Source organism: Dipodomys merriami, unplaced genomic scaffold, assembly GCF_024711535.1.
Source record: "Dipodomys merriami isolate MVZ:Mamm:240054 unplaced genomic scaffold, mDipMer1.0.p SCAF_302, whole genome shotgun sequence".
In the NCBI taxonomy this organism is placed as follows: domain Eukaryota; kingdom Metazoa; phylum Chordata; class Mammalia; order Rodentia; family Heteromyidae; genus Dipodomys; species Dipodomys merriami.
Window position 1 is genome coordinate 677,836 of NW_027204516.1, and position 27,456 is coordinate 705,291.

Sequence of the window (27,456 nt, forward strand, 5' to 3'; positions counted from 1 at the left end):
AAAATTCTGCCAGCAGCCTTGACCATATGAGCAACAAAGTCCGAAAACGGCTCCATAGAGCCCTGCAGGATTTTGGTGAGATTGCCACTCACCTCGCCTTTATTTGGTAAGGCCTTCCATGCCTTTATGCCAGTTTTATTGATTTGTTCATAAACTTGAACCGGGTAGCCTATCTGCTGATTGGCGAATCTCCCCTGTCCAAGCAGCATATCTCTGTCCCAAGCTGGGTTCCCCGCAGCCTGATTGGCTGCAGCCTCTTCACTAGCAAATTCAATCAAAAAGGCCTTCCAATCTAAATACTGACCTGGGCTCAAACAAGCTCGTGCGAGCCCACTCCAATCACCGGGTGTCATGCAGTGTCTGTTTAGGGCCTCCACCTGGGCTACAGTAAAGGAGGCTGTGATTCCGTATGTCCGCACAGACTCAGCTAAAGGTTTTATAGCCTTAAAATCTAAGGGTTCATGATACCGCTGTCCCTGTGGATCCTGAAATATTGGACAGGCTAGATGTAACTCGGTTCTGACCGCTTTCCCCACGCCTGGGCTGAAAGAACAGCCGGGGCTGCCACTTCCGGGGTCCTCCGCATAAAGCAGAGGGGCCAAGGGTGTGGCGCGGCACATGGAAGGCATGCATTCGTCTTTATCTGGGTCCTCTCTCTCCTTTCCTTTCCTCCGCTTTCTTATCTTTGTTTTTTCTATTTGTTCTATGAGTGATTGTAGTTCCTCTGAGTCTGTAGACACAGAGGTCTCTAGTTCGGCAAAATCAGGGTATAACCCCCCCCTGCTCTCCTCCTTTTCGCTGTCTGCCCTTTCCGATCTTTCTTCCTGCAGCATTTCTAAGGCGGCCTGACCATTCTCTACCACCTCACTGCAACGCTGGTCCTCGAGACAGCCACTTATCAGTTTCCATATTGGTCTCACTCCGCTCTTAAGCGTTCCTTGTTCAGAGGCAAAATCTAGGTCCCTCCCTAGTTTCTCCCAAGAGCCCACTGTGAGGCTTCCGGAGACAGCGAACCATGGGGCAACGATGTCACATTCATTCAAAAATCTCTCTAAAGTACTCTTTTTTATTTTTAACTTTTTTGAGTGCAGTAGCTCATTGAGAGCCAAAAAAATTGGGTGCGAAGAAGAAGTGCCCATGTTTTAAACATTTAAAGCTGGTAAACAAACTTTTTACTTTCACTTTTGGCTACTCTATTGACTAGCCCTGGGTTCTCACTCTCTCTTTATCTACCGAGAAGAGCAAAAATCCCCCCCCTGCTCTTGTGGCGGATTCCCCTTTTACCTGGGAACTTACTCCCTGCTCTTGTGGCGGATTCCCCTTTTACCTGGGAACTTACTCCCCGCTCTTGTGGCGGATTCCCCTTTTACCTGGGGACTTACCCCCGCTTTTGTCGCGGATTCCCCTTTTACCTGGGGACTTACCGGTGCACCACCCTGACCGCAGAGAGTTCTGAGTCCTCATTGGGGTTATGGCTGAGTCCCCGTACGGGCCACCACGTGTCGCCTCGACCAGCAAGGAAGACGCGACACCGGACTCTTCTCTCTGCAGTTTATTCAGGACCCTTTTGTAATCTTCTGACCCCAACCCCGGGGAGAATTCCCCACAGACTTAGGTACCTGCTGGGTAGCCAACCCTGATACGCCACGTGGGAACCGCCAATAGGTTCAGGTGCGCGGAAGCAAGCCAGATTCTTTGCCTTAGCCATATAAGGAGTTGTTTACCACAGAGAGCACTCGCCATCGGGAAGGCGGACGGCGGAAGCCGGCACCATCTTCCAGGTGCGGCCTCTCGCAGCTCTCTACAGGTTTCGGCAGAGAGCAATTTACAATGTGCACTCGCTTGCATGCAGCAGGCGGCTGATGACACAGAAAGGGAGCATGAAGCTCTCACCAGCTGCCTGCAGGCCACAGATCAGTGCATGGCAGAGCTGGAGATGTCGGCTTCTGTGGTCACTGATCACAGAATGAGACTGAAATGTTCTTTGAACAGCTGCATGATGTGACCCTTCTGCTCAAGTAAAATGCCAGAAGCTTCGATGACCTGGAGCAAGTGAACTCAAAGTTACAGGAGAAGCTGGAAGTGCTCTGGACAACAGGAAGAAAGCAATCTGCAAGGTCCAACAAGCACTGGTAGGGCATGAGTTACTGAAGAGACTACTGGACAACGTGAGCTGACTGGTGAGCACAGCCAATCTCGAGAAAGACACCTTCACAGAAGACCTGAGCATTGAGAGGTCTACGTGGAAGGAGGAGGCCCAGCAGCTGACCCAGCGGGTGAACCAACTGACTGAGGAGAGGGAGCGAGGGGCGAGGCAGGTGTTTGGCCTAGAGAACAGGCTAGAGGAACCATGGCCCAGCTCAGGCCGAGTGGCAGTTGCAGGCCCAGGCCTACTGCACACAGATGGAGTTGAAAAACCTGGAGGAATAACTTCACATCCCGGACCAGGAAAACCAGAGTCTCCATCTCCAGAATGTGGAGCAGCAGGAGCAATTGTGGAGACTGGAGGAGAAGGCCAAGGATTGGCAGGAGATCCCTGAGACACCATGATGTGCATATGTGTGTGATGGACAGCTGGAGGAACAGCTGGTCCTGCTGAGGGACGCTCTCCAGAGGGTGAGCGGTGAGAAGGAGGAGCTCACCAGCATCCTGGACACAGAGCAGCAGGTGAAGAAACACTAGCGGGAACATCTGGTCCACACAGAGGAGAAGATAGAGGAATGGAAAGAAGTGGCTGAGAAAGAAAGAAAGCCAAGAATCTCAGGACCAGCAGGTGCAGTCCCTGGCCCAGCTGCAGGAGCTCAGAGCCACCTGTGAGTGTCACATCACCTCCAATTAGCGGCTGAGCACCAAGAAGGAGGCCCTGCAGCAGCACCTAGAGAGGCAGACCCAACTCTTGGAGCAGCTGAAGCAAGTGCATGGCCTGACCAACTGGGGAGACCAGGTGGTGTCCCCAAAGTGGCAGGACACTCTCAAGTGCCTGAAAGCAATCAGACCACAGGAGGAGCGGCTGCAGGTCCAGCTGAGTTTCCTGGCTTTCCCTGGGGAAGGTGAAGTTGAAAACCCTGGAGAAGCACAAGGTGAGGAGTCAACTCCCCCCCACCCCACATGACCATTGCAGAGGATGGAGACATTCCCCAAACTGAGAGGGATGTGGATTTGTGAGCACTCTTAGTGGCTGAAATCCACAGGGGGAAACTCCTGCAGCAGGAGTGGCAGGCCCACTGTGGGTAACTGGTGCATCTGGCAGCTCAGTGCCAGAGAAAGCTCGAGCCACAGCCCCTCCATCCCATGAGCTGGCACCACAGCCTGTGTGAGGATGGGAAGCGGGACACGTGGGTGTCCGAGAAGAAAATCTACTTTGTCTATGACCTGCCTGATAAGATGGACTTCCATAGTCCAGCGGGTGATCTTCAACATAGATGCAGCCAGCTGTTGGCACACATCACACTGTTGAGGAGTCCCTCATGGCATGTAAAGAGCAGATGTTCATTCTGGCTGAGCTGTGACAGAAGAAACGTGAGCGTGTGTACCAGCTGTCCTAGGAAAAGATGGAGAAGAGGAGAGAGCTGCGGGAGCCACTGTCACTCCTCACAGGGGAAGACATGGACAACGGGCTCCAGATGCCAGCACAGGCTGCGCCTTCTGTCACTGCCACCTCTTTGAATGCCTCCAGGCTCCAGGGCAGGTGAAATGAGGGAGGAGCAGAAAGGTTTTGAAGAATTGCCACTTCAACACAGTGTGGAAACTGCCAGAGGAGAGATCGAGGTTCACAACCCCATAGAGGACTCCCCTACAAAGCACATCCTGCTGCAGCTACCCCACATCCAGATCCACCCACAGCTCATGGGCTCAGGTGAGGAGTGCTCCCTCCCTTTCTTCTTTAGACTGATGCAGATGATGACTATGTGACCTAATGACTCTCCAAAGCCTCAGCAGCAACCATAAGTAGGTGGCCAGTGGCCTTTCTCTCAGGCCTCCATCTTCTGGGTCTTGGGAAGGGTTAACTGTGGGTTGGGTAGGGCAAAGTCTGCTGGGAGGTGGTCCATATTCAAGGGACATCTAATGGCCTATTGGTGGCCAGGGAAGAGGCCCATGTTATGCTTATCACAAAGAAAAAATCGTTTTCAAAGGGAAAACAAGCCTCCAATAAAGATTTGTTCTTCCAGTTCTGGGGCTTCAACTCTTTTCCTGGTCACTGTCCCGGAGCTCTTTCTCTCACGGCTAGCACTCTACTACTTGAGCCACAGGGCCCCTTCTTGTTTTCTGATGGTTCATCGATGATAAGAGTCTAACACACTTTCCTGCCCAGGCTGGCTTTGAACCGTGATCCTCCAGATCTCAGCTTCCAGAGTAGCTAGGATGACAGGCATGAGCCACCAGTGCCCAGCATTTGATACCTTTTGAAGGCATCTTGGCGAGTCTGTAAAAGGAGATCCAAAGGGCCTGGATAGACCTTGACCCAATCAAGGAGCTGAGATGGGGGAAGGCTGACCTTCTAGCCATTCTGTTCCCCAAAATTAAAGATGCCAGGTGGTGTTGGATGCGTCAAACACCTAGGCCAATAGCCACCAGACTCAGTGGGGAAAAAGTAGAGAATACCCAAAGATTGCAGTGTAGAAATCTTTGATTTTGCATGCATGTGGAGTGTGTGTGTGTGTGTGTGTGTGTGTGTGTGTGTGTGTGTGTGTGTGTGTGTGTGTGTGTGAACTCAGGGCCTAGGCTCTATCCCTGAGTTTTCTTGCTCAAAGCTAGTGCTCTGCCACTTGAGCCACAGCCCCACTTGCTTTTCGATGGTTAATTGTAGGTAAGTCTCAAGGACTTTCCTGTCCAGGGTGGCTTCAAAGCATGATGCGGTCCCCAGGGAAACAAGAGAAAACACAACTCGATAAAATCCCTATGGTGGACAACTCCTGCCTCCTGGTGGCCAGACGTGGAACATATGTCCCTGTGCCATCGTGGGGGACTATTGTCCTCTAGAGTTCAATTTGGGGAAGAGACAGGGGCCAACCTGACTTTTGCTCACCCTGAGTGCTGATTCCAGAGCCGATCTGTTCCACCCTAGGCCAAGAGAGCTCCAGGAGGCCTTGCTTCCACGGGCACAAGAAGTGAGAAGTCAGCTCCAGGCCCAGCTAAGAGCCTTTGCCCATGGACACACCAACTTGGCCTTCCTGATCACCATAAGGCCTGTCAAAGAACAACCCAAAAAAACAAACCAAAATTGGAGCTGTGAATCAAAGTGGTAGAGCTCTAGCATTGAACCAAAGAGCTCAGAGACAGGGGCCCAAGCTTTGAATTCAAGACCCCCAGCTCACCTTCCCCCATAAAACACACATTAGCTAAATGTGAACTAGTAGGATTTGTGAAGTGTTTCTGAAGAATGATGATACTGAAGAAAGCACTCTAACTCTAATGACAGCTGAACTTGTGACATACAGGTATGTGCTGAGTGTTTCACAGGATGCTGTTTTCTGGTTTCTTCCCACATAGGGTGTTTTTTCTGAGTCTTCATAAACCATGCTGTTGTGCTGAGTCATCCCAAAGGGTGCTATGTTCTGAGTCCTTGAGAAGAGTGGGCTGTGCTGGGTTTTTCAAAGGGTGCTGTGTGCTGAGTCCATTACACAATGTACTTTATGCTGAGTCCTTCAAAAGTGTGGTGTGCTAATTCATCCCAAATGGTGCTATGTGATGACCCCTTGAGAAGGGAGGGACAGATGAGTTTTTCAATGGGTGCTGTGGGCCCAGTCCTTTACACAGGTACTTTTCCTGAGTGCTTCAAAGATGGCTATGTACTGAGTTATCCCAATGGGTGCAATGTGCTGCATCCTTGAGAAGAGAGGGATGAGGTGAGTGCTGTGTGCCGATTCCTGTAGACAGTGTGCTCTGTACTGTCTTTCAAATGGTGCTGTGCTGAGTTCTTCCACAAGGTGGTATGTGCTGAGTCCTTCAAAACTGTGCTATGTGCTGAGATTTTCAAAGGGTGCTGTGCACTGAGTGTTTTACCAAGGGTGGTATATACTCAGCCCTTCAAAGGATAGTGTGTATGGAGTCTTATCAGAGGGTGCTATGTGCTGAGTCCTGGGAAAGTGTGCTACGTGCTGAGTTTTTCAAAGTGTGCCATGCACTGAGTCCTATTCACTGCGTACTATGGACTCACTCCTTCAAAGGGTGCTGTGTGCTGAGTCATCCCAAAGGCTACTATATGCTAAGTCCTTCAAAGGGCACATTGTGCTGAGTCTTTTACTCAGGGTGCTTTGTGCTGGTTTTTGAAGTATGCTGTGTGCTGAGTCAGCCCAAAGGGTGCTATATTCTGAGTCCTTGAGAGGTAGTTTTCCCCAACAATCTTTCTAAATCTCTGTCTCTCAGTCTCTCAGTCTCTCAGTCTCTCAGTCTCTCTCTCTCTCAGTCTCTCTCTCTCTCTCTCTCTCTCTCTCTCTCTCTCTCTCTCTCTCTCTCTCTCTCTCTCTCTCTCTCTCTCTCTCTCTCTCACTGGGTCACTGTGCACATCCTTGATATGTAGAGTGGAGAGGCTTGGAGGAGAGTCTCCTCTAGTGGTGGGGCTGAGGGGAGATTCGATCCCCTGAGCAAGTGCTAGGATTGGCGGGGAGTGCTGAGCTGAGGTGAGGCTGTAATTCCCATGGCCTGGAAGCCTTAGGGCTCAGTTAGGGCTGCTCTTGTGGGCAAGGGTAGGGGTCGGAACCAAGGGGAAAAGGGGACTGGGCTGAGGGGAGGAGGAGGCAGGGCCCAGGGGCCTCACTGTGGAGGCAGCAGTGGCCAGGGTCTCGCAGGGGCAGGTGTGCATGCGCAGAGGGTGTGAGGCGGCCTGCGAGAGGAGTGGAGGTAGAGAGAGCAGAGAGGAGCGAGTTCAGGCACAAGGGGAAGTGGCTTCACATGCTCTGTTCGTGGATCAATAGAAAAATAGCCAAAACAAGAATAAAGGCAACAAATGTACAGCCAAGAAGAATATAGTTAGAATAAAGGTAGAGGCAATAAAGGTGCAGCCAAGTGTATAGGAAGCCTTGAACCAACACCCGCTTCCTGCAGGCATGCTTCCATGAGGCTTATGCTTTGTCTGGCATGATCTCTCACGCAGATTCAGCAGGAGGTATCATGGCATTTCTTCCTATTTTTTTTTAATTGAAGCTCATGAATGTCTTGGTGCACAGAAGAGACAAATCCAAAGATCATCCTGAAAATGACTCAAAATATAAGAATAAGAATTGAGAGAATTGATCTGACAATGGCAATTATAATTATTACATGAATCCAATCCAGAGGATTGAGGGCCTCCAAGTTATGCTTAAATAACTTTGCCAAAGATTGTAAATTTTTTACATCTAAATGAGCTTTACTAATTGATGTAATTTTGTCTTGTAAAGCCTCCATAACATGAGAGATATCTTTATCTCTCCAAACTCCTAACAAATGATTTTTGGTAGCATTCCAATTAAAAGAAAAGTTATATTTTAGAGCAGTAACACCGATATATTTAAAATTAGCATGACATTTAACAGAGTTGTGTTTTTAAATTTTGAACTTCCTGACCTATAGCCAGAACCACTTCCTCCAGAGCATTTATTTTCATTTCTAACTTTTTATCTATAATTTGTTGTTCTGCTAGGTCTAATGAAACATTTTTGCTTAAATCAGTAACAAAATGAGCATTGTTTACTTCATTTACTAAGGCTGCTGTAGAAATCGCTAAAGAGCTAATTATTGTTATTAAAGAACTTATTCCTAAAATCAAGGCCGTAACAAAGCGTTTTGGCTGCAACATAATATCCACAGTTTTCAGCATTCGTAAAGCAGAATTTTTAAACCAAGGGTCATTTTAAAGATCTACATGTAACATTACATATGAAGGTCTTTTTAAAATAAAAATTACAGAATATGTTTTATCCAGAGAAGAAGTAAGACAATTAGTAAAAATACAACCCTTACAGCTAATATAATAAGATTTTCCTTGATTAATAATGATTAAATTATCTAATTTTCCAGCTAAAATTTCCATAGGATAACTCACACATGCTCTTACCCCAATTGCAGTACTCTTAGTTTCTTTGGGCTTTTTCAGTAAAATCATGTTTGTTGCTGCAAAAAGTCTGAACAAATCCAGCTGAATGCTAGTTTTATTGTGAAAGGGAGAGTGACTCACCAAAATGGAAGCCACCCACCCTGGATGAGCCATCTTTTCAGGGGTTCCCCAGGCGTATCAGGAGCATAGCCATTAAACTTTCATGAATTATGTTTTAAGTAGGCGGCATAATCATAATCGGGGTTAGCAATGGAAAAATCAAAAATACTATCTGGTGCCCCATCAGGTTGTAAAAAAGAGGCCTTTTGAAATCCATGGCAGCTTTCAGAAAAATTGAGGTAGCAATAAATAAGTCCTCCTATTCCATTTTGTTACATTAATGACTCATGAGCTATGGGACCCTTACATTAGCAACCCCTTGCCATCTGTGTAGGTGTATTTAGTATCAGGAAAGACTGTGATTTTTAGAAAGCAAAAGAGATCAAGTATGGAAAAACAGCATAAGAGGAGATACATTTATCACACAGAGATTAAGAACTAGCCTAAGAGATTTAGAATGCTAAAGGCAATGAACAATAAGCCTGGTTGATAACTAGTTCTTCAATAACCAAAAATGGTTCCCTAAAATGATTTCTGGTATGAATTAGTTACTATCATTTGTTCCTTCCATCTAGAGTTATTCCTTCTCTTGTCCCAACTGATAATTTGCCTCTGCCTTTTTGGTGCCATGACTGACCAAAAAGATTTCCAAATCTCACTTAGACTATCCTCATTGTGATTAGCAGTGACCACTCAAAAGCCTGGAATCTTTGAATTTCCAGAAATAATCTTCACCTGACATCTAAGCACATTCCTAGCATTAATTGTTGTGACCTAATGAACAAAACTTTTTTTTTAACACAGTATCCTAATATAGGTAAAGTACATGAATTAGGGAGTATTGTCAGGTATTAGTATGGAAGGAGCAACATATATTCCAAGTATGGATTATTTATTTTGCATTTACTAACTAAATGTTTTTTTATGTTTTTTGGGTTTTTTTTTTTGCCAGTCCTATAGTCCTGGGGATTAAACTCAGGGCTAGGGAATTATTCCTGGGCTTTTTCTTTCTCTCATGGCTAGCACTCTACCACTTGAGGCACAGCACCACTTCCAGTGTTTCTTTTTCTGTTTATGTGGTACTGAGGAATTGAACTCAGGTTTTCATGCATGGTAGGCAATCACCGTACCATGAAGCCACATTCCCAGAGTTCTAAATGACTTTCTTGAGATGGTATTATATTTTCATTCCATAACTATGTATCATAATTTTGGCCAGTTGCTAGAAAAGGACATAGAAAACAATACTAAGTCCAATAAGGCTGGATGGACAATAAGGCTGGATGGTCTAGCCAGGGCACAGAGGGGTTTACCTCATGGGGCTGGTTCAACAGGCTGAGTGAGACAGTTCCTGACCCACAGCCCACTTCCAGAATGAGAGGGCCACCTTAGGTTCCAGCCACATGGGGACACTGGGCCACCTCTTCAGCACCCATTCAACCAGTTCCTGTGAGAGAAAGAGAGAGAGAGAAAGAAAGCCAGAATTACAATTAAGCCGGGTGCCGGTGGTTCAGGACTATAATCCTAACTAAGAGGCTGAGATATGATGAACATGGTTCATAGCCAGCCCAGGCGGGAACGTCCATAAGACTCTTATATCCAAAGAACCACCAGAAAACTGGAAGTGGCACTGTGGCTCAAGTGGTAGAGTGCTAGTCTTGAGCTGAGGAGCTCAAAGACAGCACCCAGGCCCAGAGTTCAAGCCCCACGACTGACAAGAAGTGGACTTCCCACCACAAGAAGTGTACTGAATACCACTCATTCTCCTAGGGACCATGGCAGAGAAGTCAGGCTGAGCTTTCTGTCAACTGGAGGTCATGAGTTGGTCACCTATCTTCTCCGTGCCTCATTTTCCCCAGCTACAAAACTGAACACAGTGAAGGATCTCCTTCCTCATGGGAATAGGATAAGGATGAAAGAGAACCATGTTTTGTTTCATAATCCCGTACATGTCACACGACTAATAACAGGCCCCATCTGAGCCCTTTCCCAGTTATCTTCCTGTCATATGCTCCCAGAATTGCCAAGAACCATATCTGACAGCCGCTCCCTCTGTGCCAGGCCCTGCTCCAGAGATCCCCCTATATTGATCCCTTGTTTCCTCACAACTGTCCCAGGAGGAGACTGAGGTACAATGGTGGAGGCCCAACCCAGAGCTTTACGGCTGCTGTAAACTAAGTTTAGGACAATCATCTAAATGGATGACTGAGCATGGCGCTATATGTCTACCATCCCAACTAAGGAGGACTAGGCCTCGTGGCTCATGCCTGTCACAGATTGGAGGACCACGATCCAGCCCAGCCTGAGCACATATTGAGTGAGTCTCTATCTCGGAAATGCCCAAGACAGAAAGGCTTGGCTACCGTGGTAGAAGACCTGACTGGCAAGCCTAAGGCCTTGAGTTCAACCCTAATACACCAAAAAGAACGAGAGTCCCGGTGCCAGAGGATCATGCATATAATCCTAGCTACTCAGGAGGCTGAGATATGAAGATCACAGCAAAAGATTTAAAATAGGTTTGGCCTCACCCATCAGAAGTCAAGATGAGAAAACCCGGAATCTGATATATGCTGGTGCACTCCATACCAGCAGGGCTCACCTCCTTACTAAGTGCTGGCCATGCTCTCTGTCCCCCTTGGAAGCCAACCCCTGTGGGCCCCATACCCAGGTCCTCCCAAGCTCCAGCTGCCACCAACCAGGCCCAAAGGAGTAGAGAGCACGAAGGCACACAGTTCCCTTGGTCTTATAATTTAATGTTGCTGAGTCCCCTTCAAGCGTCTCACACTTCCAGGCCCCCAGACCTCAGCCACAAAGCCCATGCATCCCCAAAATGTATCAGGCACAAGTTACCAAAGGACCCAGCCACCTTATTACAACCCACTTCTACACACACACACACAAATCCAGACCAGTGACAGAAGACTCGTCCATGCAGCACCTGCAATTTTCCAAATGATCACTCACCTGAGCACAGTCAGGTTATACAAGGAGGAAGATGATATCTCTCTCTCCCTCTCTCTCTCATGCACACACACAGACACAGACACACACACACAGACACACACACACACACACACACACACACACACACACACACACACACACACACATACACACGCACAAACAGACTCAGAGTAGTGCCTCTCCAGAGTTTGTTGGTTCCTCATCTGGGACAATGTACAAGCTAGTGCACGGAGCTTCCCTTGGAGGAATCAGGAGCTCCAACCCAAGGGGAGCACCACTCTAATGATGCAGCACCACCCTACCTATCCCTTTCTCCAGGGCCAGACCCTTGACTCCCCATTCACCAAAACCCTAGTCCAGGACGCTGGGTGAAGGAGTCCCGAGACAAGCGGCTCCTCAGAGCCAGGAGAGGAAACAAGCAGGGGGTCATGGTGACCCCAGAGGGGTGTCTGACCCCAGGTGGGGGTGGTGTTGGGGAAATGGATGGGGTCCTAAAGGCTACATACATGGACTTACTCCCTACTTCCAGCCTACATGCTTCTGGGCCACATGGCAGATTCTTGGGAAGGACAAGGAGACCAGATAGACTGGGAGCACCAGCAGAAGCTGGCAGAGCTGGGAAATGTGATCACTCTGTGAGAACTGTTGACAGTTGGGGGGAAGGGACAGGCTGGGTGTATGTGTATGTGAGTTTGGGGGGGTGTTCCTCCCAGATATTCACATTCTGCTCTGACCCCCAGCACTGTCACTTCCCTACTGGGCTCTTCTGGGACCCTCTCTTCAGGTGAAAGGGTGACTGAGCACAGAGGACAAGGGCTCACACAGCAAGAGAGACCTATTTTCTGCATCCAACACCCCCAGCCCTCAGAAAAAAGGAAAAGACCCAAGAAGGCAGGTGTGGAGGTGCTGCTCCCCACCTCTGACTAAAGCCACGAGGTTCCCACCAGGAAGAGGAAGGGTGTAGATACGTGGCTGTGTGGTTCCCACTGCTCCAAGCCAGGGTCTCTGTGGTGCCCCCTCCTCACCCATCCCTGCATTTCCCTGTTTCCTGGGACACTGGCAGCTAGGGATGGGCGTGGGATCCCCTGGTCAACACCCACTCCCACCCCCACCCCTGGGGCACATTTGTTGCAGCGCCCTGGTCAGACTGTAGGGCATAAGGGAGCCGGAGGTCCAGTCGGGAAGGGGGGGGGGAAATCGTATGGTGTGGGGGTCATAGGGTATGGGCCCAGGAGGAGGCCACTCACATGTGCTGCTGGGAGAAGCTGTTGGAGGCAGCTCCTGGTGGGTTCAAGCAGCGAAGGCAGTAGCATGGCAAATACTCAGGCCTGGAGCAGAGACAGGGGGGCCTTGACCAGGTCAGGGCCACAAGCCTGCCTGTGGTGTGTCATCACCTGAGGACTCCAAGAGGTACCATGGGTCCAAGCAAGCAGTGCTAGGTTTGAAATGCAGTGCCGCGGAATGCTGAAGGGGACCGGGGCATGGGCAGGTGTGTGGCAGGGCTGAGCAAGGCCTCTCCTCTTACAGCTTGAGTCTTGATGACCACTCAGCCACCTCTACCTTCCTCAACTGTTGGTAGTGGTGTCAACCAACAGAGTAATCCCAGTGCTATCAGGCAGCATGGAATGGGGTGTGACCACCATTCTTATATCCCATTGGTCAGAAAGAACCATGAAAGAATGGGAGTATGGCCGGAATCCAGTGATGTAGGCAGAATGGGCAGAGTGAAGATGACAGTGGCTCCCCAGCCCCTTTCCCAGGGAACTGTGTCTAATTCAGTTGGGGACAAGAGGGTGACCGGCTTTAGATCGTTGTGTATGTCTGTTTGTTGCCAGTCCTGGACCTTAAACTCAGGATCTGGGCATAGTCTGTAAGCTGCTTTTGCTCGAGACTAGCCCTCAACCTCTGGAGACACACAGCTCTACTTCTGACTTTGTTGGCATTGAAATTGGACAGGGGTCTCAAGGACTTTCCTGCCTACGGTGACTTTGACCATTGTCCTCCTATCACAGCCTTGTAAGTATCAAGGAGGACTGCTGAGAGCCACTGGTGCCTGCCTAATCATTGGTCTTGCTGATGTTCTGGCACAGACCTGTGAGTTCCCTCTCCTGGGGTTGAAGTGGTGGGAGCTGGAGCTCACAGTTGGAATCCTGGTCCTGCCACCTCCAAATGGCAGGGGAACCTAAGAAACTCATTCTTTTTTTTTTCTTTTTTTATTTATTTATTTTATTTTATTTTATTTGAGAACATACTGTACAGAGGGACTACAATTACATGGGCAGGATAATGCATACATTTCTTACCAAGCATTGCAGCCTCCTCCTTTGTTTACCCTTCACCTCCCTTCCCAGCCTCCCCCCTCCCCCTCCCAATTATACCCCCCTCCCCACCCCACACCAACATTGTAAAGTTGGTTTTGACATGACATTTTGTACTTCTCATTGTTGCAACAGGTCCACCTGAATCCTTAAATGACTTGTTTGCCCCCATCTCCTCCACATGTTATACTGACATCAAATATAGTGAAAGCGGGGGTTACACTGTGGGGGAGGGACATACAAAGCAACAAAGAAATAATCTTATAAATGCATTAGAAACACATGCATGAAAGAAACGAAAACATTAAAATACATATTTAAGGGTTCATTTTCCTAACATCACATTATCTGACCTTTTCCGTTTGACTCATACCTATACTAGATATTGCAAATAAGGGAAACCATGGGACCTATGCTTCTTTGGGCCTGGCTTACTTCACTTAATATAATTTTTTCCAAACCTTTCCATTTCCTAACAAATGGGGAAATGTCATTCTTTCTGATGGAGGCATAGAATTCCATTGTGTATATATACCACATTTTCTTGATCCATTCATCTACTGAGGGGCATCTGGGTTGGTTCCATATCTTAGCTATGGTAAATAATGCTGCAATAAACATAGTTGTGCTGGTAGCTTTAGTGTGGTCTTGTTTGTAAACATTTGGGTAAATGCCCAAAAGTGGGATTGCTGGATCATAAGGGAGATCTATGTGAAGTCTTTTGAGGAACCTCCATACTGCTTTCCAAAGTGGTTGAACAAGTTTACATTCCCACCAACAATGAAGTAAGGTTCCTTTCTGTCCACATCCCCTCCAGCATCTGTAAGAAACTCATTCTTATCCATAAGATTACCAATGGAATGTGATCAATGTCAAGACTGAATGAGTAGTTCTTGAATGATTCTAGGATCAAATTATACACAATTATAACCTAGGACACCGATCAATTTTAGTTAATACTTCATTAAACATTTAAATAATCACATTCATTAAATGGAGGCAGAACGAAATACCTAAGAATTGGACCTCACATAGGTGTATTTTTTTCTGCCAGGATTGGGATTTGAACTCATTGTCTGGATAACTCTGTTGCACTGTGTGGAAGGGGAAGCTTGCCTCCTTGAAGTCAGGAAATTCAAGTCTGTTCCTTAGGCCTGAAATTGATCTCCAGCACTAAAAAACATCCTATTAATGTACATTTTAAATATATGATTTATATTCATATACAAATGTTCACTCCATATTACACTCAGTATAGTTATTCATTTTTGTTTTTCTTGTATTGACCATTTATTTTATTGACTATTATGACACATAGAACATTGATTACATAGGATTATAGGTCTGCATATGTATTTCACTTTATACCTGACACCCAGGACTTTCACAGAAAAGGAAAAAAAAATGTGTCACCATCAGCTTCTTACTCCACAATTAATTGTTTGGGAGTGCTGACATCTGAACTCATGGCCTACAAGACCAAATTCATGAATGAGTGAGTGTCAACAAGCCATCCTGGAGAAAATTGAGCTGACAGGCAGTTTCCAGGACCTGAGATCGAGCCCCAGGGGTTGACAAAATATGAACAGATTGACATGCGGATGACAGTACACTAATAAATATATATGTTTATAGAGTGCCAGAGATGTCTATACATTATTCAGTTATATAGACTCATTCCTACAAATTCTGGGGTATTTATTATGCCTCCATGTAATTAATGTTATTGTTTTCATCCTTAATAAACTATTAATTAAATCAGTGTCCTGAAATAATTGCATTCCTGTAAATAATAGTATTCTTTTAATGTTTCATAAATATTAAATAAAATCAATCAGCTTCCTGAAATCATCTTGTCTAATTTTATAGAAGAATCATTCACGATCAACTCATTCAACCGTGACATTGATAACATTCCTATGGATGGGAACGAGACTCTTAGTATCTCCTGCCATTGGTAGGTGTCAGGACGGGGATTTGAAATCAGGGCCTATGTTGCCACGTAGTCCTATGGCTTCCCCGATAGTCCACCAGCCTTCAGCAATGGAAGGTAAAATACCCTGTGCAACAGTGTCATTCGGACCCAGGAGGGTCACCTCACAAAGGAAGAAAACATAAAAAGGCCATCTTGCCACATTTTTCCTGTGATTTTTTTTTCTCCTTCAAGGCCTAGGGATCTAGGATCCCAGGATCAGCTGTGGGTCCAGTGGCTGCACTTCAGCCTAGGGTGATCGAAGCTGAAGCAGAGTTGCCACGACCCGAGTTCAAGCCCCACTCTGGGAAAAAATAAAATAAAATAAATTTAGCTCCCTGGCTTGCAATTCCCACCATTTATTCTGCCAGGTTTTGGATTTGAACTCAGGGTCTGGGTAAATCTGCAGTGGATTTGAAGATAAGAACTTCAGGCTTGTTGACTAGGCCTGAATTCAAGCCCCAGCCTTTGAAAACATACTATTTATATAAAGATAGGCTTTGTACTTACCTATAGATGTTCAGTCCATACAAGTTTGGTGTGGTTTTTCCTTGTATTTATTGTTGTATTCATTTATTTACCATTGATTTTACTGTCTATGATGACACCCATTCCGTTTATTACATTAATTCTATCACATAGCATCTAGATTTGTAGACGTGTTCTCCATCATACCTGACACCCAGGACTCTCAGAGAAAAGGAAAACAAGTTTTACACTCAGCTTCTTACTCCATGATCCAATTGTTGGTAGTGCTGGAATCTGAACTCAGGCCCTAGCACGACTAATTGGCAAATAGGTCAATGTGAACACACCATCCTGTGAGCAACTAAGGAGGAAAGCCATTCCCAGGATATGACATTGATCCCCAGGGTGGGCCACAATAGTTATAAATTCATTGTTTAAACATAGGATCTATATTTACATATATGTGTGGACAGCATCTCGTGTTCGGTCTACTCCTTATCCATGGAGGTATTGTGTATTTTACTGCGTATGGTTACAGATATAACAGTGTTTACATGGATGACAACATATTGCCATGTCTATAGGGTTTCTTATGCATTCTCCATCCTAGTTGAGACCCAGGACATTCGCAAGACAGGAAAATATGTGAATTGATTGGCTTCTCACATCAGGATTCATATTTTGGCTGTGTTGGGGTTTGAACTCAGAGCCTAGCAGGCCCAATTGAGGAAAGGGTCAATGTGAGGACACAGGTCTGTGAGCAATGAAGGAGATAGGCCATTCCCAGGACCTGACATCGAGTGCCAGAGAGGGCCAGATAGTCATAAATTCATAATTTAAACATAGGATCTATATTTACATACATGTGTAGGCAGCATCTTGCATTCAGTGCACTTCTCCTTATTTTGTTCCTAATTCATGGAGGTACTGTGTATTTTATTGCTTATAGGTATAACTGTGCTGACATGGATGACAAGCTGTTCCCATGGTTATAGGGTTGCCTATGAATTTATTCTCCATCCTAGTTGAGACCCAGGACTTTCACAGGAGAGGAAAATATTTGCAATGACTGGATTCTGACATCAGGATGAAACTTTTGTCAGTACTGGGATGTGAATTCAGGTCTGGGTAGCTCTGTTGAATTGTGGTGGAAAGGGAAGCTCACCATCCTTCAAGACTAGAATGTCAGGCCAGGTCCCAGGCCTGATTTGAAGCCCCAGCAATGGACAAAATAATAAGCCCACCTTTTTTAAACATAAGATCTCTCTTTACCTACAGGTGTGTTATGCAACTTGCATTCGGTGTAGTTATTCTTTTTATTTTGTGTCTTATTCATGATTATTGAGTATGATGACAGATATAACTGTGATGACATGGATGACAACCTATCCCCATGTCTATAGAGCTGACTATATAGTATTCTCCATCTGTGCTGAGACCCATGACTTTCACAGGACAGGAAAACAGATGGATCAATTGGCTTCTCACATCAGGGTGAAGCTTTTGGCAGTACTGGGATTTGAACTCAAGGCTTAGCAGGCCCAATTGGTGAATGGGACATGGTGAGCACACCAGCCTGTGAGCTACTAAGGAGCTTTGCCGTTCCCAGGACCTGAGATCAAGCCCCCCAGGGTAGGGGCCAATATAGTCATAAATTCCCAATTTAAACAGAGGACCTCTATTTCCATACATGGGTGGGCAGTACCTTGCGTTCTGTATAGTCATTCTCATTATTTTACCTTATTCATTGATGTGGTGTGTATTTTCTTGAGTATAGAATGACAAATATAACTGTGTTGACCTGGATGACAACCTATTCACATAAGTAGAGAGTTGACTATGCATTCTCCATCCTAGCTGAGACCTAGAACATGCACAGCACAGAAAAAAAAGGTGCAAAGACTGGCTTCTCACATCAGGGTGAATTTTTGGCAGTGCTGGGATTTGAACTTGGGGCCTAGGAGGCCCAACTGTCCAATGGGTCCACATGTGCACTCCAGCCTGTGATCCATGAAGGAACTAGGCAGTTCCCAGGAACTGAAATCGAGCCCCAGGGATGCCACAATAGACATCAATGCATCATTGAAACATGGGATGTACATTCACATCTGTGTGTGGACTGCATCGTTCATTTAGTGTAGTTATTCTCTCTATTTTGTATGCTATTCATGGATGTAGTGTGTATTTTCTTGTGTATATGATGACAGGTATAACTGTGCTGACATGGATGACAACCAATTTCCATGGCCACAGGGTGACTCATGCATTCTCCATCCTAGCTGAGACCCAGAACTTGCACAGGAAAGGAAAACAGGTGCAACGATTGGCTTCTGACATCAGGATGAGTCTTTTGGCAGTGCTGGGGTCTGAACTCAGGGCCTAGCAGGCCCAAGAGGTGAATGGTCCACGTGAGCACACCAGACTGTGAGCCACTAAGGAGCTAGGCCGTTCTCAGGACCTGAGATTGAGCCCCGAGGTGGAGGGTAGGGGGAGGGTGCACAGCAGTCATCCATTTATAAGCTGAAGATAGTATGCAAATAAGTACATATTTGTATAGAGTAGGAGAGATGGCCACCTATGATGGAATCGAATCTGCTGTGTGACTACCGATTCTTGGATCTTTCCTGACGCCTCCATTTCACAACTGATGATTATTGTCATGCTTCATCAAATCTTCATTGCAAATAAGCAATACCCCATGATTCTTGCCTGTCATTTCCTACTCCCATCACGCATGAACTACTGACTGGTTCAAAGATGACATCAATCGCATTCCATGACTCTTCCTAGGTCCATAAACTAATATCTAGGGATCTCCCTCCATACCATTTTAATATGGTGGCTGAATTCAAGCCTCAGGCCTGGAAAACATACTCCTTATATGCATTTTAAAGATAGCACTTATACTTCCATACAGATGTTCAGTCCATATCGTGTTTGGTGTGGTAGGATTTATACTTCCATATAGATGTTCAGTCCATACTGTGTTTTGTGTGATTATTCATTTTATTTTTTTGTTTTATTCATTTATTTACCATTTATTTTATTGACTCTGATGACACTTATACCATTTATTATATTGTTTATATTCTATCACAGAGTATCTAGATTTTTATATGTGTTCTCCATCATGCCTGAAACGCAGGGCTCTCCCAGAAAAGGAAAACATGTGTCACACTCAGCTTCTTAATTCAAGATTAAATTTTCACAGTGCTAGGATATGAACTCAGTGCCTAGCAGGCTCAATTCATGAATGGGTGAGTGTGAGCCTGGCAGCCTCTAGCCAATGAAGCTGTCAGGTGGTTCCCAGGTGTTCATAATGAGCCCCAGGTTTGGCCAAAACAGTGATACATGGATAGGCAGATGGTGATATACAAATAAATATATATTGGTAAAAAGTGCCAGAGCCGACTATGTATTATTGAATGACATCTACTACTTTCCTACGAACTCTTAGGTATTTATTGTATGTCCATTGAAGGAATATTATTCTTTTCATGCTTATTAAACTATTAATTAAGATCAATCAGAATCCTAGGATTCTTGCATCCAATTTTAGACTAAACCAATGCATGAACTACTTTTTCAATCAGTATTCCTATGCATAGGAACGAGTCTCTTGGGATCTCCGCCACTGGTAGGTAGGTGTCAGGACAGGGATTTGAACCTGGGGCCTATGTTGACAGGTGGGCCTATGGCTTACCTGATAGCCCGCCAGCCTTCAGCAATGGCAAGTCAGGTTCACTTTGCAGCTGTGTCATTCAGAACCAGTAGGGTCACCCTGCAAAGAAAAAAATTATAACCCCCCCCAACCCTCTGCAGCTCACTACTTTTGGTGCTGTTCCACTTTTTTTTTCTTCCTGCAAGCCCTCTTGGCTTGGGATCCCAGGATTGGCTTTGGGTCAAGACGCTGCAGCCCAGCCTAGGGATATCAAAGCTCAGGCAGTGTTGCCATGATCTGAGTTCAAAACCCGTGGTTGGCAAAAAAAGAACAAACAAACAAATAAATTATTTATTTATTTATTTAACTAAATTTAAAAAATAAAGCTTCCTGATTTGGAATTTCTGCTAGTTTTATTTTCTATCCTGGGATTTGAACTCAGGGTCTTGGTAAATCCATACCAATGTGAGGCAAGGTGCAGTCACCACTACTTTAGTTCAAACCCTGTGCCAAGCCAAAATTTAAAATTAAGTCACTGATCTTGGCAGGGGGAGGTAGTTGTGGAAATGGGAGGGAAGGGATAGTAGGGGGAAAACAAAGGAAGAGGCAACAATGCTCAATAGGAAATGTACTCATTACTTTGCTCATATAACTGTAACCCCCTGTACATCATTTTTACAATAAACATCATACAAAAAATAAACAATTTAGTGCTCAGAGAAGGACTTTGGGGGTAAGGGAAAGATGTCTGAATAGCTGTACAAAATTCTACACTGCTTTTTTTTGAAATGTTCAGTATGGAACTGAATAAACATAAGTGCTTTCATCAAAAAAAATTGTCACTGTCTTGGAAATGGGGCCAGTATTTCTGCCATTGCTGGGATTTGATCTTACATTCCAGGTAACTCTTTTGCACCATGGGTAAAGGCAAAGCTTACAGTCCTTGAGGAAAACAAATTCAGGCTATAGTTCCCAAGGCCTGCAGTAAGGCCCTGCAATGGAAAAATATTTATGATATATACTTACATATGTATGTTTATTACATATTATTATTATTGTCATTGTTTTTTATTTTTATTTTATTCATTTATTCGTTGTTTAATGTATTTAGTATTATTACATACATACATAATATTTATTACATTTTGTACATCTATTATAAAATTATACACAATAATTTAGGACATTGAGTCATTTTTCATTAATACTTTTTTAAGTGTTGAAATATGATACATAATGAAATGGAGTCATTTGTCACAGTCATCACATGTTTACAATGTGTCCCCAGTATGAGCTTTGTCTTATTCATTTTTGGACAACTTCCTATAGGGATTTCTTTAGATGATTTATACTCAGAGGCTTTTTCTTGAGGATAGGCAAGTTGAGGGATAAAATAGTAAGAGTGAAGCTGGGAATGTGGCTTATAGGTAGAGAGCTTGCTCAGCATGCATGAATACCAAGGTTTAAATCCTCAGTGCCACATACTCAGAAAAAGCCAGAGTCTGTGGAATGGCTCAAGTGGTAGAGTGTTATCCTTGAGAAAAAGAAGCTCAGAGACAGTACCCCGGGACCTATGTTCAAGCCTCAGCACTGGCAAAAACAATAGGCCAGATGCCGGTGGCTCACACCTACAACCTTAGCTAATCAGGAGGCTGAGACCTCAAGACCACAGTTGAAAGACAGCCTAGCCAAGGAAAGCCTGTTAGACACTTACCTCCAATGAACCACCAAAAGACCCCACATGGAGCTGTGACTCAAGTGGTAGAGTGTTCACCTTGAGCTGAAGGGCTTAGGGATAGTGCCCAGGCTTGAGTTCGAGACACATATCTGGGAAAAAAAGTGAGGGTTAATCAAAATACTTTTCCTATTTGTTAATTATGAGAACATTTTCTGGAAAATGAATGCTGGTGTACATCATCAGAATTGGAGTCAGAGCTCAATGTTCAAGTATAGCAGATTCATATGCTCAGGCTCTCTGTCTTTAGCATTATAACCTTGCTTTCTACAGGGTTCTGAAAGATCCAATGTTGAAAAGGTTAATATGCTCCCCAAGCCCTTTATGATGAGCAGTTGACTTGTATTTTCAATGTCATTACAGTTCTGAACTTAGCAGAGCAACAGAAGCTCATGCTTGTCAACCTCGCTTAGCAGTCTGAGGTCTGAGGATCACAGGGTGAAGACAGCCAGGGCAGGAATGTCTATGAGGCTCTGACTTCCACTTTACCACAGACAAAGCAGAAAGGGACTCATGTGGCAGAGCGCTAGCCTTAAGCCAAAGGAGCCCAGGGACAGAGCCTAGATCCACAATTCAAGCCCAAAGACCTGCAAGACATTTAAAGCAAAGGACAGAAAAAGAAGGAAAAAGCCAGTAACTCCCTTTGGGTTTGATCAATCTATTTCTGTCTTGGAAGCTCCTGAGGAGCTAGCAGGACAAGGACCAAAGAAGGACATGGACTAGGAGAGCAGGCCGAGTTCAAGGTTCAAGTGTAGCAGATCCATCTGCCCAGCCACTCACGTGAAGATTGTAATCATCTTGTGTCCTCCAGTGGGCTTCCGAAAGATCACATGTTCAAGAATTCCTGGGTTTCCCTTGGTGATGAGAAGTTACTTGTATTCTAAATGTTCTTAGAGTTCTCAAGCTATAAAAGCAGGAAAGAAACATCATTGACCCATCCTGCTAGCAGGAAGAACTCCAATGTAACACTTTATTTGAAGGACAGGAAACAGTTTCAAAAAAACAGGCTAGGTGCAGAGACCTAGGCCTGCAGGATTAGAAGGCAGAATGTATACACTCAACAGGGAAGTGAGCTGCAAAACCACTTCATTCATTCCAGGCACAGCCAGCAATGGGGGGAAACCTGAAATATTTGTTAGAGTCACACCAGGGTCAGGCTTTTCTCAGCCTCTTCAAACAATGACTAATTATCCTTCCTCCTTCAGGTGAAGGGAGCCTCAGGCTATCTTTAGGTTACCAATAGAGAGCCAGTTTAGTAGGGGAGAGGGGAGGAACAGAGAAGAAAAATACTGCTTTTTGGTCTTAGGGAGTAAGGTTCTTGACTCTCTATCTGTGAGATTTAAAGGCCCTTCTACCTCTGCCAGTCCATTCTCCTTCCTTCATTCTCCACATCATTAATGTACATCCCCAGTCCAAAGAGAGGCAGGGCCCTTTCTCTTCTGCCTCCAAGCATGTGAGCTAAAACTTGGCTCTGCCCTCTTGACTCTCGGGCCCTCCACTGCCTGAGAAGTGGGAGAGAGACAGTCTTCCTGCTCTGTGGTTATGTGAAGGCGATGCTGGTTTCCTGGCATACTGCAGAAGGCCTCATGGTGGGGAAGTGTTCCCTTCTTTCCTACTGACATCCAAGACCAGATTCACCTATCATCTGTCTATCTATCTATCTGTCTCTCTTTCTCTCTCTCTCTCTCTCTCTCTCTCTCTCTCTCTCTCTCTCTCTCTCTCTCTCTCTCTCTCTCTGTCTCTGTCTCTGTCTATCTATCATCTATCTATCTATCTATCTATCTATCTATCTATCTATCTATCTATCTATCTATCTATCTATCTATCTATCTATCTATCTATCTATCTATCTATCTGTCTGTCTGTCTGTCTGTCTGTCTGTCTGTCTGTCTGTCTGTCTGTCTGTCTGTCTGTCTATGTGTCTGTCTGTCTGTCTACCTACCTACCTACCTGGTATCTCTTTGGCAGTTCTTGGGCCGAACTCAAGGCCTGGGCACTGTCTCTAGCACTCTGCTACTTGAGTCACAGCACCAATTCTGGCTTTTTCTGTGTATATGCTACTGAGGAATCAAATCCAGGGCTTCTTGCATGCTGGGCAAACACTCTCTCACTAATCCACATTCCCAGCCCCCTCATCTTTTTCTTAATGGTAGTTTTTACATAAGTATGCTACCATTTTTCGTCCCCAAGTTAATTTTTCTGAATGGCTGTAATAACTATGAACCCTGATCTTCTCTTCCCCTGCCTGATTTGTGACTGTTCCTGTGTTGGCCTCATAATAAAATGTAAATAAAGGCTGCTGAGAGCTTAAGTGTGCATCATATAAGGATGCAGGCGGGGAGCCCCGGAAGAGAAAAGTGATGTGGGCCTGAAATGAAGAGAATGCTGCAGTATGCGCAATGAGCATATCTGAAAAATAAATCAGTAAGTAAAAGCAGAAGCATTGCATAGGGTCTGTTTGCACTCAGGGAAGTAATATACACACATAAGTTGGTAGGAGGACACTGATACATAACTTGGCCTTCTCTTGTGGGCATCCCAGGGCTTAAACACAGGGCCCAATGCATTCCTGAGCTGTTTTGCTCAAGGCTGAGGCTCTACCACCGCCACAGCTCCACTTCCAGCCATCAGGTTGATAATTGAACATAAGCGCATCCCAGGCTTTACTGCCTGCTCTGGACAGTATCTCCTGCTTGGCTTTATCTCTCAAAGCTGGAGCTCTACCCTCTGGGCCACTGCTCCACTTCTGTTTTTCTGGTGGTTTATTGGAGATAAGAGGCTCACAGACTTTCCTGCTCAGGCTGGCTTTGAATGGTGATCTCCTGAGGAGGATTAAGCGGCTTTCCTTAGGGATTCACTGAGAAGCCGCTCCACACAAACCTTTAGTCTAAATCTCAAGAGGTTCTAGAGAAAAACAGAAACAGGAAGATGCTTCTAGTGTGTTCTAGATACTTAAGGGTGTAGACAAAAAAAATTCATAATTTTATAGACAAAAGGAGCAATGCAGACAGTATGAAAATCGCTCAAGTTTTCAGTCCTCTCGTCCTGAGACAGTAAGTTCACTGCAGCTCAATGCTAAGTGACTGAACTGGCATGGCCTGTGGACATTTGCTCCAAAATCCTGGGACACTCATTTCTCATTTTTGGCTTCAAACCTGTAGCCAGAGGGGAAGATAAGGAGAGAAAATCCTTCTCAGAGAAGGCAGCTATAAAGAACATTGGGTAGTTTACTTATAAATTCAAACCATTGGAATGACCCTGTTAAGAAGTCAGATGTCCAGAGTAAAAAATGAAGAAGAAAAGAAAGGCAGGTGCCAGTGGCTGCTGACTGTAATTCCAACTCCTCAGGAGGCTAAGATGTAGAGAACCTTAGTTTGAATCCAGCCAGTGTAGGAAATTTGACACTATTATATCTATGAGATCAGAGAAAAACCCAGAAATGGGGCTGTGAATTTTAATGCACTACCTCTGAGCAAAAGGAGTTCAGGGACAATGGCTAGGGTTAATGTCCAACCCCAGGACCTGCCCCCCACCAAAAAAGAAAAAGACGGTGTAGCTCTATGTATTTGTATATGGATGGATGTATCCCTATAGGTGAATCTCCAGAGTAGCTATGATGAATGGCACTGAACTAGGAAATTTGTTTTCAGTACAATGATTTCATAGCACAGACAGGGCTTTCAAGACATTGCATATTCTGAGGCTCCCCTCACTGTTCCCAGTGTAGCCTGAGGGTTTCTCTGCATCCCAGGCCTGTTGGAAGAAGTCTCTCATTGTCTGGACAGGCAGACAAAAAGCCTCACTCCTGTACAGCTGTGTAACAAACAACTCCATCTGGGCCAATTAGTGAGGATGAGTGTGGGTAGGCTCTGAAAGTCAGGGAAAAAAAGGCCTCTTTGTACCACAAGCTATCTCGCTCACCAGTGCTCTGTTTTGACAGGAAGCCTTCATTTATGCCACCACCCTTGGCAGGCCGAATTTCCTGCACTTATCTTGCCTTTGTGAGACTAAATTCCGGTGTTCAGATACATTGTTCAATATAATTCAGGAGTCCTTCTGGCGGACAACTAGGGCACTGAACCTATTGAAATGTTTAATTGCAGGCAATGATGGGCCTATGATGCCTCTCCAAAGTTTCTGGAACCTTGGGAAATCAAGCACATGTCGGATATCACAACGCTTCTTATCATCTAGGGCTGGTGAAACTCATCAGGTTTTGAAATATTTGACCTGTCCTAGTTGGGCTCTGGGTGGCTAGGTTTTGGGGTTGAACACAGGGACTGAGTGCTGAACATGAGCTCAGTGCAGAAGCCCAGTGCTCTACCATTTGGTGTCACAGCTTCACTTCTGGTCTGTGTGTGTGTGTGTGTGTGTGTGTGTGTGTGTGTGTGTGTGTGTGTGTGTGTGTGTGTGTCCATGTGCATTCGTGCATACACCAGTCCTGGAGATTGAACTTAGGACCTAAGCAGTGTACCTAGTTTCTCTTGTACAAGGATATCTCTCTCCCACTTGAGCCACAGAGACACTTCAGGCTTTTTTCTAGTGATGTGGTCCTGAGAAATCATGCCCAGGGTTTCATATATGCAAAGCACTCTACCCCTAAGGCCCATTCCCAGCCCTCTGCTTCAGGTTTGTTAGTTTGTTTCTGTGTTTTTCTTGTTGTTGTTGTTGTCTGTTGTAGCAGTTAAAGTCTGGACCTGGGTGCTGTCCCTGAGTTCTTCAGCTCAAGTCTTGTGCTCTACCACTTGAGCCACAGCACCACTTCAGGTTTCCTTGTGGTTCGTTGGAGTTAAGTGTCTCAAGGACTTTCCTGCCCAGCTTAGCTTTGAACCATGATCCTCAGATCTCATCCTCCTGAGTAGCTAGGATGACAGGCATGAGCCACAAACACCAAACTTCACTTCAGGTTTCGTAATGGTCAATGGAGATAATAGTCTCCTGGGACCTTTTGTGTCTGAGATAGTTTGGAACCCAGATCCTCAGATCTCAGCTACCTGAGATGGCAGGATGACAGACCTCAGCTATAGACCCCTAGGCAGTGGCACTCTGCTGCAAGCGGTTCCTTGGCTCCATGTGGTAGAGGGCTATCCTGAGCCCAGAGGTAAGGGTCAGTGCCTAGGCCCCAAGTTCAAGGTTCATGACTGAGTAAAAATAGAACAAAACAATTGTCTACATGAGACAACTCACTAGCCATCAGTAATACATAATTTTGTCCATAACATGGGGACACATCTGAGCCACAATATTCTTTTTTTAATCAAACTCCTGTTTTTCTTTATTGTGAAAATACCGTACAGAGGGGTCACAATTACATTGGCAAAGTATTGAACACAATTTTTAGTAAGCATTGTTGCCTCCTCCTTTGTTTCCCCTTCCTATCCCTTCCCCCTCACTCCCCACCCCCCAAGTTGTAAAGTTCGTTTTTAGACATAATGAATTGTACATCTCATTGTGGCAATGGGTCCACCTGTATCCCTATTTAAACAATTTGCTTTTTCCCTTCCCCTCCATTAATTATACCAACATCAAATACAGTGAAAACGGGGGTTATACTGTTGGGGAGAGACCTACAAAGCAACAAATAAATCATCTTATTAATATGTTAGAAACAACCACATGAAAGAAAAAACATTTGAATCCTTATGGTGTGGTTCATTTCGCCTAAGAGCAACATATCTGACATTTTCTGCTTTTCTCAGGCATATACTAGTTATTGCAAATAAGGAAAACCATGGGACATATGTTTCTTTGGGCCTGTCTTACTTCACTTAATATAATTTTTTCCAAGTCTTTCCATTTCCTAACAAATGTGGCAATGTCATTTTTTCTTATGGAGGCATAGAATGTGATATATATATATATATATATATATATATATATCACATTTTTTGTCTGCAAAATCATCTCAGTTGTGGAGATCTTACAAGGACCGGATGAATGAATGTGCCCTATGAAGGACACAGCACGTGACAATCTTTGCATGACTCAACACACAGCACCCAATGCAGGACTCAGCACACTACAACCTGTAAAGGACTCAGCACATAGCACCCTGTGCAAGACTCAGCACAGAGCACCCTATGAAGGGCTGAGCACATAGCTCTATTCCACAAATTGTCATTAGAATTAGGGTGGTTTCATCAGTATTACCCCTCTTTGAGGAACATTTCACAAACCACACAAGATCACATCTAATGGTTTAGA

General features: G+C 45.1%; 1 pseudogene; it reads left to right on the forward strand.

Annotated features, from left to right (window-relative positions):
* Positions 1 to 1,846: 1,846 nt before the first annotated feature.
* The window catches only part of LOC138840842 (tubulin beta-2 chain-like), a 45,377-nt pseudogene continuing 19,767 nt past the window's right edge, over positions 1,847 to 27,456 (forward strand).